Source organism: Ornithorhynchus anatinus, chromosome 2 (genome assembly GCF_004115215.2).
Source record: "Ornithorhynchus anatinus isolate Pmale09 chromosome 2, mOrnAna1.pri.v4, whole genome shotgun sequence".
Classification (NCBI taxonomy): Eukaryota; Metazoa; Chordata; class Mammalia; order Monotremata; family Ornithorhynchidae; genus Ornithorhynchus; species Ornithorhynchus anatinus.
In genome coordinates, this window is record NC_041729.1 from 135,154,450 (window position 1) to 135,169,972 (window position 15,523).

At 46.0% G+C, this 15,523-nt stretch overlaps 1 protein-coding gene and 1 non-coding gene across 3 annotated transcripts in view; one reads left to right on the top strand and one right to left on the bottom strand.

Annotated features, from left to right (window-relative positions):
- Positions 1–15,523, top strand: part of LIMS1 (LIM zinc finger domain containing 1) — a 189,864-nt gene that overhangs the window by 84,832 nt on the left and 89,509 nt on the right. The window lies entirely within an intron of this gene.
- Positions 12,509–12,646, bottom strand: LOC114809448. Its single transcript, XR_003757232.1, has one exon. It is a non-coding gene; the product is annotated as a small nucleolar RNA SNORA7 (small nucleolar RNA).

The window sequence follows — 15,523 nt, forward strand, 5'->3', positions numbered from 1 at the left end:
GACAGGGGTAGGACGTGGGCCCGGGGTCGACGGCGGGACGGGCGCGGACGAGGCCCAGTGAGGAGGTGAGCGGCCGAGGAGCGGAGCGTGCGGCCTGGGCTGGAGAAGGAGAGAAGGGAGGTGAGGCAGGAGGGGATGGAGAGCTTTGAAGCCAAGAGGGAGGCGTTTTGGCTTGATAAGAAAACTTCTTGTTTTTGCTCACAGCTTCATGGATGTGCCTAAGCACACGTCGTTTTAGCATCTAGAAAAAGGAGCAGGGCAGAGCGGTCACTAGAGGGAGATGTGTTAAAGCATATCAAAGATCAACTGCTCTGGCCATCCCAGTGCAGCTGTCTGCAAGGAAAGAAGAAAATAGATTTGAGGGGGATTGTTTCTTCTCTCTCTGTCTTCTTCTCTCTCTTCCCCGCTTTTTTTTTCATTCTCTCACTTTCTCTTTTCACATCTCCCCCACATCCCAACTCTCCGTCCCTCTGACTGACTCTCTCGCGCGCGCTTTCTCTCTTTCACTGAACCAAAATCCCCATCTCCTCATCCTAGTCAGAATTTCCGTCTGTGGGAGGGAAACTTGCTCAAACCGGGTGTGTTTCAAAATCCCTGTGTCACGGTGAAAACGCCCTCATTTTTGGGGGGGAAAAAAAATGGCCCAGGGATCATCGAGTTGGACACGGTCCTGGTCCCATGTGGGGCTCCCAGACTCAATCCCCATTTTACAAATGAGGGAAATGAGGCCCAGTGAAGTGACTTGCCCAAGGTCACACAGCTGACAAGTGGCAGAGTCGGGATTAGAACCCAGGTCCTTCTGACTCCCAGGCCCGGGCTCTAACCACTAGGCATGTTTGCTTCTTAGTACAGTGTTCAGTAAATATCACTGATGGTGTGTAGTGTTCAAACACCATATGCAGTCATTCATTTATGCATTCAATCGTATTTATTGAGTGCTTACCGTGTGCAGAGCGTTGTACTGAATGCTTGGGAGAATACATTCTGAACAGAGACATTCCCTGTCCCCAGTGAGTTTACAGTCTAGAGGAGGAGCTTACGGACTCACCCAGGACAAAATGAAGTACCTACTTGCACTCAATCAGAAAATGTTCCCACCTTAATTATTCAAAACCGTCACCAGTTCTGTGGGTGTGAGTGGGGTTTGGGGACAGGTATGGACCACAAATCAGCTGATGAAAGTAGTTTTATTTCCCCGAAAGCTAAATCTGCCTTTATTTAACTTTGTTTAACACCTCCCCACATTTCTGAATCGTGTCGCTGGATTTATTTCTGCTCCCTTGTGGCCCAGGCGAACCATTAAAGTTCCTGTGGGAGACTACCCACAGTGCCTGTTGTGTCCCAGCATTTAGTACAGTGCCTGGCACGTAGTAAGCGCTGGGGAGATGGGGCAGGGGAGGAGCAGACAGTGGGTTCGAATAGACAGTGGGTTCGAGTGCCTGGCTGGAACCGGTCGAACCAAGCTTACATTTGGGGTTTGGTTAATCTGCAGAATCAACTGGCCCCACCTAAAAATAGTAATAATAATGTTGATGATGATGATAAAATAATTATGGCAGTTGTTTAACACCTACTATGAGCCAAGTACTGTTCTAAGCGCTGGAACTGTGCCTACTGCTTGCTACGTGGCCTTGGGCAAATCATTTCTCCGTCACTCAGTTTCCCCATCTATAAAAAGAGGATTAAATCTTCTCCCAGTTTAAACTGAGCCCCATGTGGGACTGGGACTCTTTTCAACCTAATAAACTTGTATCTATCCCAGTGTTTAGAACAGGGCTTGACACATAATAAGGGTAGATACTAGATGACAATAATAATATTAATTAATAATTGTGGTATTGGTTACGCACTTACTTTGTGTCAAGCACCGTACTAAGCACTGGGGCATATACATGTGTTTATATGTACATATTTATCATTCTAGTTATATTTATTTTTATTAATGATGTGTATATATATCTCTAATTCTATTTATTTATAACGATGCTACACTGATGCCCGTTTACCTGTTTTAATAATAATAATAACGTTGGTATTTATTAAGCGCTTACTATGTGCAGAGCACTGTTCTAAGCGCTGGGGTAGACACAGGGGAATCAAGTTGTCCCACGTGGGGCTCACAGTTTTCATCCCCATTTTACAGATGAGGGAACTGTTTTGATGTTTTGACATCTGTTTTGATGTCTGTCTCCCCCATTCTAGATTGTGAGCCCGTTGCGGGCAGGGAGTGTCTCTATTTATTGCTGCACACAGTAAGCGCTCAATAAATACGATTGAATGAATGAATACAACTAAATCGGGTTGGACACAGTCCCTGTCCCACGGGGGGCTCACAGCCTTAATCCCCATTTTACAGATGAGGGAACTGAGGCCCAGAGAACTGAAATGACTTGCTCAAGATACATTCCAAGTGCTTAGTACAGTGCTCTGCACGTAGTAAGCGCTCAATAAATACTATTGAATGAATGAATGAACAGCAGACATCTGTTGGAGCCAGAATTAGAACCCAGGTCCTTCTGACTGGGTGCTTAGAACAGGGTTTGACACACGGTAAGGGTTTAATGAATACCAGTAAAAAACAAAATCAGTGGTATTTATTGAGGGCTTACTGTAGGCAGAGAAGCAGCTTGGCTCAGGGGAAAGAGCCCGGGCTTGGGAGTCATGGGTTCTAATCCCGGCTCTGCCACCTATCAGCGTGTGACTGTGGGCAAGTCACTTCACTTCTCTGGGCCTCAGTTCCCTCATCTGTAAAATGGGGGTGAAGACTGTGAGCTCCATGTGGGACAACCTCATTACCCTGTATCTCCCCCAGTGCTTAGTACAGTGCTCTGCACATAGTAAGCGCTTAACAAATACCAACATCATTATTATTATTATTAGGCAGAACACTGTACTGAGCATTGGGAGAGTACAGTAGAATTGAAAGATGTGAATTCTGTGCTTAATGGAGTAGACTGTGAGCCCGTCATTGGGCAGGGATGGTCTCTATTTGTTGCCGAATTGTCCATTCCAAGCGCTCAGTACAGTGCTCTGCACATAGTAAGCGCTCAATAAATACTATTGAATGAATGACTGTACAGTCTAGTGGGGAGCTGGCAATCTAGTCTGAGAAGCAGCATGTCCTAATGGATAGAGCACAGGCCTGGGAGTCCATAGGACCTGGGTTCTAATCCCATCTCCATCATTTGTTCGCTGTGTGAACTTGGGCAAGTCACTTCACTTCTCGGTACCTCAGGTCCCTCATCTGAAAATAGAATTGAAGGCTGTGAGCCCCGTGTGCGGCGGGGACTGTGTCCAACCTGGTTATCTCGTATCTACCTCAGCTGCGTAGTACCGTGCCTGGCACATAGAAATACCGTTTAAAAAAAACCCAAAAGCAAAGCAAAACAAAAACCTCGCCTGGAGGACATCCATGTTCTAGCCTTTTTAAGAACAGTCAGCGTCAACAGTGCCCCCCTGACCTTCCAAAAGCAACCCCTCCTGCCTGGACCTGCGGTGCTTCTGAATGGACTGGGCTTCCAGGTGGTCTGAGGACCCCCAGAAACCAGAGGGAAAGGCAAAGCTCACCTCCTCCAAGAGGCCTTCCCAGACTGAGCTTCCCCTTTTCCCTCTGCTCCCTCTGCTGCCCCTCTACCCCCCCACCTCCCCTCAGCTAAGCCCCCTTTTCCCCCCTTTCCCTCTGCTCCTCCCCCTCTCCCTTCCCCTCCCTTCAGCACTGTGCTCATCCGCTCATTTGTTTATATTTTTATTACCCTATTTATTTTGTTAATGAGATGTCCATCCCCTTGATTCTATTTATTGCTATTGTTTTTGTCTGTCCGTCTCCCCCGATTAGATTTTAAGCCGGTCAGTGGGCAGGGACTGTGTCTATCTGTAGCCGATTCGTCCGTTCCGAGCGCTTAGTACAGTGCTCTGCACAAAGTAAGCGCTCAATAAATGCTACTGAATGAATGCATGAAAGCTCAGCTTGTCGGACCCACACTGGAACTGTTCCTCGGTGTTCCTGGAAAATGTCATAACCTGCAGAGTCAGAGTTGGATCCCTCCCGCTGTAGGCCCTGTAGGCGACTGCGTCCAAACCACGGGGGTTCCCTCACCCAGGTGGGAGGGTTTTCCCCCTTTGCTCTGCTCACGTCCCTTGCAAAGCAGTGTGGTCTAGTGGATAGAGCAAAGGCTTGGGAATCAGAAGGACCTGAGTTCTAATCCCGGCTCCAACTCTTGTCTGCTGTGTGACCTCGGGCAAGTCACTTGCCCTCTCTGGCCCTCATTTACCTCATCTGTATAATGGGGATGAAGACGGTGAGCCTCACGCGGGATAACCTGATTACCTTGTATCTACCCCAGCGCTTAGAACAGTCCTTGACACATAGTAAGCGCTTATCATCATCACCATTCATTTCCCCGGATTGCCGGCTGGAAGAAAAGAGGTTTCCGTGTCTGAATCGGAGCCTGAGATTGCTGCTTCTCACTTGGGCTTTGCGAGCCGTTTGTGCTGTTTTCACAAGCGGGTCTGTCTAAGTTGTCACGTTCACGAAATATTTACTCTCCTGGTGCTCAAGCTCAAAATATTGACTTTCTCAGCTGCTTTAAGTGCTTAAAACATTTCCACATTCAACTGTTCAACTGCAGCTGGCCTCAAGCCAGCCCTAGCTCCTGCGCTGTCTGGGTTATTTGTCTGATTTCATCGGCCCCAGAACCACGGGCGTCCAGATTTAAGTAGTGTGGCCGATTGGAAAGAGCATGGGTCTGGGAGGCCAGGGACCTGGAGGCAGCGTGGCTCAGTGGAAAGAGCACGGGTTTGGGAGTCGGGGGTCATGGGTTCGAATCCCAGATCCGCCACTTGTCAGCTGGATGACTGTGGGCGAGTCACTTCACTTCTCTGGGCCTCAGTTCCCTCATCTGTAAAATGGGGATGAAGACTGTGAGCCTCACGTGGGACAACCCGATGACCCTGTATCTCCCCCAGCGCTTAGAACAGTGCTCTGCACATAGTAAGCGTTTAACAAATACCAACATTCGATTAGACTGTAAGACTGTCATTGGGCAGGGATTGTCTCTATCTGTTGCCGATTTGTACATTCCAAGCGCTTAGTACAGTGCTCTTAACATAGTAAGCGCTCAATAAATACTATTGAATGAATGAACCCCACTTCGCTGCTTGCTTGCTGTGGGACGTTGGACAAGTTAACTTCTCAGTGTCATAATGTCCTCTTCTGTAAAATGGGGATTAAATAATAATAATAATAATAACTGTAGTACTTGTTAGGAGCATACTATGTGCCAGGCACTGTACAAAACGCTGGGGTGGAGACAAGCAAATCCAGTTGGACACAGTCCATGTCCCACCTGGGGCTTACATTCTTCATCCCCATTTTACACAGGAGGACTGAGGCACAGAGAAGTGAAGTGACTTACCCAAGGTCACACAGCAGACACATGGCAGAGTCAGGATTCGAACCCAGATCCTTCTGACTCCCAGGCCTGTGATCTCTCCATTAGGCCATCCTGATTAAATACCAGTACTCCCTCCTTCTTAGACAGCGAGCCTTGTGTATGACAGGGATTGGGTCCAACTTACTGATCGTGTACCTACCCCAGTTGCTTATACAACTTTTGGCAAAGAGTAGGTGGTTAATAAATAGTACTACTATTACTACTAATAATAATATTTATAAGGCCCACTGGTAGATGTGACCTGACTCTCTGTTTTCCCAGTCAATCAGTGGTATTTATTGAGTACTTACTATGTGCTGAGCGCTGTACTAAGCGCTTGGGAGAGCACATTACCTTCGCTGCCCATAACAAGTTTACCCATCAATTAAGACCCAGCTTCCCACTGGGATTATTATATTGATTATATTTATTGAGTATTGATTACTATAGTGATGATTGATTCTGTTGATTATATTCATTGAGTGCAGTGCTTGGGAGAGGACAAAAGAATTAGAAGCCACAATCTCTACCCTTAAGAACGTTTCAATGTAACAGGTGGAGTTACTTCAGTGAGCAACAGCTAAGAGAAAAAGGCAAAGAGAGTGTATATTATAATAATAATTATTATTATTATTATTATGGTATTTGTTCAGCGCTTACTATGTGCCAGGCACCGTTCTAAGCACTGGGGCAGATACAAGGTAATGAGGTTGTCCCACGTGGGGTTCACAGGCTTCATCCCCATTTTACAGAGGAGGTCACTGAGACACAGAGAAGTTAAGGGACTGGCCCAAGGTCACACAGCAGACAAGTGGCAGAGCCGAGATTAGAACCTACGTCCTCTGACTCCCAAGCCCGGGCTCTTGCCACTAGGCCACGCATGCTGCTGTGCTTCATTTCTCTAGCCTCAGTTACCTCATCTATAAAATGGGGATTGAGACTCTGAGCCCCACGTGGGACAGGGACTGTGTCCAACCCGATTTGCATTTATAATAATAATAATAATGTTGGTATTTGTTAAGCGCTTACTATGTGCCGAGCACTGTTCTAAGCGCTGGGGTAGACAGAGGGGAATCAGGTTGTCCCATGTGGGGCTCACAGTCTTAATCCCCGTTTTACAGATGAGGGAACTGAGGCACAGAGAAGTTAAGTGACTCGCCCACAGTCACACAGCCGACAAGTGGCAGAGCTGGGATTCGAACTCATGAGCCCTGATTCCAAAGCCCGTGCTCTTTCCACTGAGCCATGCTGCTTCTCTGCTTCTTCTTTATCCACCTCAACGCTTAGTAGAGTGCTTGGCGTATAGTAAGTGCTTAACAAATACCACAATTATTATTATTATTATTACTATTAATGCTTTTAAATGTAACCTCCCCCTCTAGACTGTAAGCTCACTGTGGGCAGGGAATGTGTCTATTGTTATAGTGTACTCTCCCGAGCACTTAGTACAGTGCTCTGCACACAGTAAGAGCTCAATAAATACAACTGAATGAATGAAGTCTAATCCCGGCTCCGACACTTGCTTGTTGTGTGACCTTGAGGCAAGTCACTTCATTTCTCTGTACCTCAGTTACCTCATCTGTAAAATAGGGATTAAGACTGTGAGCTCCATCTTGGACAGGGACTGGGTCCAACCCAGTTTGCTTGCATCCACCCCAGCGCGTAATACAGCTCCTGAAACATAGTAAGCGTTGAACAAATAACACAATTATTATTGGGAGTGTACAGTGCAATAGAGTTGGTGTGTATATTTGTATATATTTTTGATTACTCCATTCAAGAGAAGCAGCGTGGCTCGGTGGAAAGAGCCCGGGCTTGGGAGTCCAAGGTCATGGGTTCGAATTTCGGCTCTGCCCCTTATCAGCTGTGTGACTGTGGGCAAGTCACTTAACGTCTCTGTGCATCAGTTACCTCATCTGTAAAATGGGGATTAAGACTGTGAGCCTCACGTGGGACAACCTGTTTACCCTGTATCTACCCCAGCGCTTAGCACAGTGCTCTGCACATAGCGCGTAACAAATACCAACATTATATTCATTCAGTAGTATTTACTGAGCGCTTACTATGTGCAGAGCACTGTACAAAGCACTTGGAATGTACAATTCGGCAACAGATAGAGACAATCCCTGCCCAATGATGCGCTCACAGTCTAAACGGGGGAGACAGCAAAGCAAAACAAAACAGTTCTATTAATGACATGTATATATCTATGATTCTATTTATTTTGATGGTATTGATGCCTGACTACTTGTTTGTTTTACTTTCTGTCTCCCTCCTTCTAGACTGTGAGCCCGACGTTGGGCAGGGATTTTCTCTATCTGTTGCTGAATTATACATTCCAAGCGCTTAGTAAAGTGCTCTGCACACCGTAAGCACTCAATAAATACGATTGAATGAATGAAGGAGTTTACAGGCTAGAGGGGGAGACACATATTTAAAGACATTACAGATTACAGACATTTCAGATAAAAACCTTACAGATAAAGATATTACAGGGGAAATGGCAGAGTATAAGGATATAGTACATATATGCTGTGGAACGGAAGGTGGGGTGAATATCAAAGTGCTTACGGGGTGCACGGAGTCCAATTCCGACTCCGCCACTTGTCTGATAGGTGACCATGGGCAAGTCACTTCACTCTTCTGTGCCTCTCGGTTGCCTCATCTGTAAAATGGGGATTAAAACTGTGAACCCCAGGTGGGACAGGGACTGTGGCCAACCAGTTTACCTTTTATCTACCTCAGTGCTTAGAACAAGCGCTTGGCACATAGTGTGCGCTTAAGAAGTACATATATAGAGAGAGAGAAGAGGTGAGATAAGATGAGATGAGATTTTAAGAGGGCTCCAAAGGTGGGAAGAGTGATCATCTCCCTCTCTAGACTAAACTTGTGGTGGGCTGCCAATGTGTCTACCATCTCGGTCATATTGTTCTCTCCCAAGCGCTTAGTACAGTGATCTGCATTCTGAGATAAGTGCTCAATAAATTTCTTTGGTTGATCGATTGGTCTGTTGGCTGTGAGGGGGAGGTAATACAAGGCCAGAGGCAGGATGTGGGCAAGGAGGCGGAGATGAGAGGAGCAAGATAGAGGTTCATTGAGTAGGTTGGCATTAAAGGAGCCTGAGTTGTACTAGGAGATGAGTGAGGTAAATGGAGGCGGGGGAGAGTTGACTGAGATTCTTATGCCTTTTAAGTGTTTGGATAAAATCCCTTGATGATGCTTTATCACTCTGTTCTGCCATTCAAATCCACCTTCATTGGGCTTAACACAAATGTACAAGAGCGTTAATAGGTCATTAAATACTGCTAATGGCTAGTTTTAGCGCATTCAGGTGTAATTAAGTTTAAATTTAACTTACTCCCCACTGAAAAGCTTCCTTGGACTCTGGCCCTGAAATCTGAAATGGTTCAAGAAGTGGCAGACAACAAGCTGTTGTTGTTTTTTCTCTTCCTTCCTTTCAGGTGACTAATATTTGCCCTCAAAGCTACCTTCTGCACTCTACCCAGCAGAAAGCCGCACCTCTCATCCAGGAGCAGGTTCTGAAACATGTAAAACCTATTTTCCATAAGCCTCTACTGGGTGGCCCTTATTGTTAGAACATATTAATAGTAATTTTGGTACCTGTTAAATACTTACTATGCATCAGACACTGTACTAAGCGCTGGCGTGGATACAAGCAAAGCAGGTTGGGAATTGGAAAGAGGGTGACGGTCTCGGGACAGAGGTTACAGGGTAATCACAATCCAAGAAGAAGAAACAGGATCGTCTCCAGAAACGGTTCTAGGCACCGAGGACGGTAGTAAATGGAGTCGATTTAGAGTCCAGAGTGACGTCCATACAGTGTCGAAGAGCTTGGTTGGTCACATGTGCTTCTAATCAGTCGGTGCTCACAAATACCTAGCCTCTCGATACCAAAATATTCTTTTCAAAGCAAAGGATGGCAGTATGCATCTAATGTGACACATTGACATCGATACAGGTGGTTTCTACATGCAAAATCATACAGCTCTTTTAATAGATAAAGTACTTATTTTAAAAATATCCTTCCTCACAAATCATTTTCAGGGGACCTCAAAGTTCGATTTGGCCCACAGAATTTAGGGAAGTGGCGTGGCCTAGTCAAAAGAGCTCGGGCCTGGGAGCTAGAGGACCGGGATTCTAATCCCTGCTCTACCGTCTGCCTGCTGCGTGACCCAGGGCAAGTCACTTCACTTCTCTGGGCCTCAGTTTCCTCAACTGTAAAATGGGGATTGAGCCTGGGAGCCCTAAGTGGGACAGGGACCATGTCCAACCTGATTATCTTGCATCTACCCCAATGTTTAAATGCCGCTATTATAGTGGGATTCAATACCTGTTCTCTCTCCTACTTAGACTGTGAGTCTCATATGGGACTGTATCCTACCTCATTAACTCGTATCTACCCCAGCGCTTAGAACAGTGCTTGATACATAGAAAGCGTTTAACAAGTATTATTAAAACTAATAATAATTTTTTTCTCCAAAAGAACAGGCTGAGAAGCCCAGCCTAAACCTACAACATGAACATACACAGGCATTTATGTATTTGCGCACAGTTCTTAATCCTGGGGAAGAGATGGTGATTAGAAGGCACTGTAAGCACTGATTGGTTACTGCTCCATCTTGTCAATCAATCGATCGATCAGTGGGATTTATTGAGCACCTACTATGTGCTAAGCGTTTGGGAGAGTACACTCCAACAGAATTAGCTTCGCGTTCCCTGCCCCTAATGAGCTTCCAATCTAGAGGGGGAGAGAGACATGAATATGACAGTGTGTCAGGACACTGAGTCAAATGTTGGCTGTGTGACCTTGGGCAAATCACCTCACTTCTCTGTGCCTGAGTTTCCTCATCAGTAAAATGGGGAGGAAGACTGTGAGCCCCATGTGGGGCAGGGACCACGTCCAACCCGATTTGCTTGTATCCATCCCAGCGCTTAATACAGTGCCTGGCACACAGTAAGCGCTTAACAAATACCAGAATTATTATTATCGTTATGTTTGTGTGGGCAGCCAGTGTCTGTTTTTTGCTATCCTGTACACTCCCAAGCATTTAGTACCATGCTGTGCACACATTAAGTGCTCAATAAATACGGTTAACTGAATTGGAGATGTACACCCTCCTTGGTATCTCAAGCCATGGACTTTAATCCTGAGTTCATTCAATATATGATTCTCTTCCATCCCACACCCAGCCAGCCGTCTGTTTCCTGTCCAGGTCATGTTTTAAGTGAGGGAGATTTTCTTCCTTCCCTTCAGGGTTTCAGGGTACACTCGTATAAATCATTTTAAAAGCACCGAGCTCCTCCTGATTTCTTTCCCTCAGCGAACAGGCTTAGGGTTTTGACGGGTGTTTCGGCATTTGCTAAGAATACCATAAACGTTTGAGTTCACTTCCACGATATAAACTTGACAAATTAAAAGTGTGAAGTTAACTGTTGTAAAACAAGAGAGTGGGGTCCCTCTAGACACCCCCGCTCCTTTCCTTGGCTGCAGAGAGAATTTATATTTTCATTGCCATTTGTTGTCAAACTGTGATGTTGCCATGCAGTGTAAAACCAACAGAACACACAGTTCCACCTAGATTGTTTTCAAGTCTCATTCATTATCAATTAAGCTAACAGTATAGACTGAGCATCTACTGTGTGCAGAGCACTGGGCTAGGTGCCTAAAGGAAAAAGACAAGTAAAAGACATGACCCCTGTCCTTGAGGAAAATGTAGCGTCGTGTAGCAGTAATGGTGTTTATTTAGCACATAACAATAATGATAGTAATAATAATGGTATTTTTAAAGTTCTTAGTTCTTGGCCCTTGGAGAACTCACAGGAAAGGGGAGAAGGGATGGGGTTAGTGAGAAACACATAATGAAGGGCGGACAAATATATAGATCTAGATCGTCGTCCTTTGTTTTCAAAGACACCACTGATGGTGAACTTGTCTGTCCGTCTCCCCCGATTAGACTGTAAGCCCATCAAACGGCAGGGACTGTCTCTATCTGTTGTCGACTTGTTCATCCCAAGCGCTTAGTACAGTGCTCTGCACATAGTAAGCGCTCAATAAATACTATTGAATGAATGAATGAATGAATGAATGAACTTCACTTAAGGAGCGCATTGCCCGTTTATTTGTTTTCATGCCTCTCTCCCCCGCTTCTAGACTGTGAGCCCACTGTGGTAGGGATTGTCTCTAGTTGTTGCTGAATTGTACTTTCCAAGCACTCAGTACAGTGCTCTGCACACAGTAAGCACTCAACAAATACAGTTGAATGAATGAATGAATTTGTGGATGAAAAGACCAATGCAAGAGCCACGATCCTAATAATAATAATTATGGTATTTTTAAAGCTCCTACTCTATTCCAGACCCTGTACTAAGTGCTGATAGATACAGGCTAATCAGTTTGGACACAGTGTCCTATATGGGGCTCACAGTCTTAATCCCCACTTGACAGATGAGGGAACTGAGACAGAGAGAATTTAAGTGATTTGACCAAGGTCACGCAGCAGACAAGTAGGGAAACTGGGATTCGAACTCAGGGCCTCTGACTCCAGGCTAGTGCTCTTTCCATTAGTCTACCCTGCACTGTATTTGTTAGTGCTTACTATGTGCCAAGCACTAAGGGACTAAGGGAAAGATATGAGCTAATCTGAGCCCACATGGGACTTGCAGTGTAAGTAGGAGGAAGAACAGATATTAATTAATTCATTCAGTCATTTATTGAGCGCTTACTGTGTGCAGAGCACTATACTAAGCGCTTGGAAAGTACAATTCAGCAACAGATAGAGACAATCCCTACCCAACAGGCTCACAGTCTAGAAGGGGGAGACGGACAACAAAAAAAGTTTGGGACATCGAGTCGTTTCCGACCCATAAGCGGCACCACGGACACATCTCTCCCAGAACGCCCCACCTCCATCTGCTATCATTCTGGTGGTGGATCCACAGAATTTTCTTGGTAAAAATCCAACGTGGTTTACCATTGCCGCCTTCTGCGCAGTAAACTCGAGTCTATGCCCTCAACTCTCTCCCATGTCGCCGCTGCCCAGCACGGGTGAGTTTTGACTTGTAGTAGATCGCCTTCCACTCGCTAGCCACGGCCCAAGCTAGGAATGGAATGGACAGGCCTCTGCTGGACTCTCCCTCCCATAGTCGAGAATGATAGAGTACTGGAAACCCTCCAGGTGCGACTCTGAGAGGGCTGTTACAACCTAATTGATGATAATTCACGATTTAGTGACGGATTTTGTGTCTAGATTTCCTAAACGTGTCTTGCTATAGCTCTCGATCAAACAATTAACTTACTACACTGAGCTCTTGGGAGAGTACAATACAGTATCCACAATACAGTGGGCAGACATGATCCCTGCCCCCACAGAGTTTACAATCTACTGGGGCAGACAGATGTTCAAATAAATTACTTACCTACATGCTGTCTTCCTTCCATTGCACTTCGCTTCTCCCTAGCAAACCCTCTTTGCTTCATTTATGACTCTCACTTCCTGTCCATTGCTCACACCTTTCCCTGAAACTCCCTCCCCCTTCTAATCTGCCAAACTATATCCCTTTCCGCCTTCAAAGCAGTCACTAAACAGTCACCTCCTCCAAGAGGCCTTGCACACGGTAAGCAAATACCACTGAAAAAAGAAAAACAAAAAAAAGCCCCATTTCCTGATTAATTCTCACATTCTTCTATGCTGGCATCCCCATGATACAGCTGTAATCCGTTCCTCGAAAGTGTGGATGTATCATGAACAGCTTAGTACAGGGCTTTGCACACAGTAAGCACTCAATAAATATGATTTTTAATAATAATAATAGCTGTATATGTCGGGTACTTTTTTGTACAGGCTGAGAAGCAGTATTGCCTGGTGGATAGAGCACTGGCTTGGAAGTCAGGACCTGGGTTTTAATCCTGGCTCCACCTCTTGTATGCCGTGTGACCTTGGGCAAGTGACTTCACTTCTCTGGGCCTCAGTTACCTCATGTGGAAAATGGGGATCAGGACGGTGAGCCCCATGTGGAACAGGGACCGTGTCCAACTCGATTTGCTTATATCCACCCCTGCGCTTAATACAGTGCTTGGCACGTAGAAAGTGCTAAATAAATACCATTATTTTTAATAAATTAAAGTAATTCAAAGCCTAGCATCAATCTTCAGTGACTGCTTATTCTATGCAGAACACTGTACTATGCACTTGGTAGACCCGATCTCCAAACTAAAGAGTAAATACACACAAAAATAAATGAAGAGGTAGGAGGAAGCAACAGATTTTTCAGGATATGAAGAGGAGTTGCCAGTGGGTGGGGGGAAGAGGGTGAGGGTGAGGAGACGGGGGAGTTGAGTACTCAAATGCTGAGGTGACCCTGAGGGGTGAAGTGATGGTAGAGCAGAGAGTTGAGAGGCTGGAGAGAAATGAGCGGCCTGCCGGATGGGAAAGAGGAGGGAGTGCCAGGCCGGCGGGAGATGTGAGAGCAAGAGATCCAAGGGCAAGAGAGAGAACAGGGTGAGTGAGAAGGAGGCAGAACGTGAACTAAATAAGGAGTTATAATATGATTGTGGCTGCAGAAGTAGAAAGCGCTGACTGCGAGGGGGGGGGTTCAACTACCGAAAAATTAGACTCATTTTCGGTGGGACAGATGCCGCCTTTTCTTTCCAGAGCACCTCGTTGCAGGGTATATCCTTCTGAATGGCTTTTTGCCCACCTTTGACCTCCTGTCTCTCTCAGAGTCTCCTTCAGCCGCTTGTAAAGTTTCACTGAGGTCAGTTAAATAGACAACGAGGATCAGTCTTGAGTATCTTCACAGGGACCTAGAACAAGTTAAGGACCTTCCCTCCCTCCCGCCCTTCCCCCCTCACTCTAGCAGGCCCCTGACCCAGGGGAAGCTGAAAGCAGCATGGTCTAGTGGATAGAGCATGGGCCTGGGAGGCAGAGGACCTGGGTTTTAATCCTGGCCCTGCCACTTGTCTACTCTCTGACCTTGGGTTAGTCACTTCACTGCTCTGTGCCTCAGTTACCTCATCTGTAAATTGGGGATTAAGATTGTGAGCCCCACATGGAACAGGGACTGTGTCCAACCCAATTTGCTTGTGTCCACTCCAGCGCTTAGTACAGTGCCTGCCAACATATATCAGCAAATACCATAATAATAATAATTATTATATGGGTGTGGGGTGGACAACCAGCACCCGCTCATTCTTTCGTTCAGTCGTATTTATTGAGCGTTTTCTGCGTGCAAAGCACTGTACTGGCCCAATCCTTCCTATGGGTTGGCAGGAGCTAGTCAGTGAGCTGAGCTGGAAAGGAGAGGTCCCGGAATGCCCCTTCCATCTCCTATATCCCATTTCCGTCACTTCCCACTCTGACATTCGCCAGCTGGGTGTCCTTTGGCAAATCACTTAACTTCTCATCAGTCAGTGGTATTTATTAAGCACATACTGTGTGCAGAGTACTGTACTAAGCGCTTGGGAGAGTTCAGCACAACAGAGTTGGTAGACACATTCCCTGCTCACAACAATCTTACAGTATCTGTGCCTTAGTTTCCTTATTTGTAAAACAGGGATTCAATGCCCGACGTCTCTCCTGTTTAGACAGTGAACCCCATGTGAGACAGGGACTGTGTCCACCTCATTATCTTGTATCTACCCCAGCACTCTGTTCAATGCTCGTCTGGCAGATAGTGAGGGCTTAACAATTTTTTTTAATGGCATTTGTTAAGCGCTTACTATGTGCCAGGAACTGTACTAAGCCCTAGGGTCAGTACAAGATAATCCGGTTGGACCTGGTCTATGTCCCACGTGGGGCTCACAGTCTTAATCCCCGTTTTGCAGGTGAGGGAACTGAGGCCCAGAGAAATGAAGTGACTTGCCCAGGGTCACTCAGCAGACACGTGGCCGAGTCGGGATTAGAACCCAGATCCTTCTGACTCCTAGGTTCATGCAGTAATACTACACTATTATGAAAATCAGCTATTGCTAGATACAAGCTAATCAGGTTGGACATAATCCAAGTTCCACATGGGGCTCACCGTCTTAATCCCTGTTTTATGAATGAGGGAACTGAGGCCCAGAGAAGTGA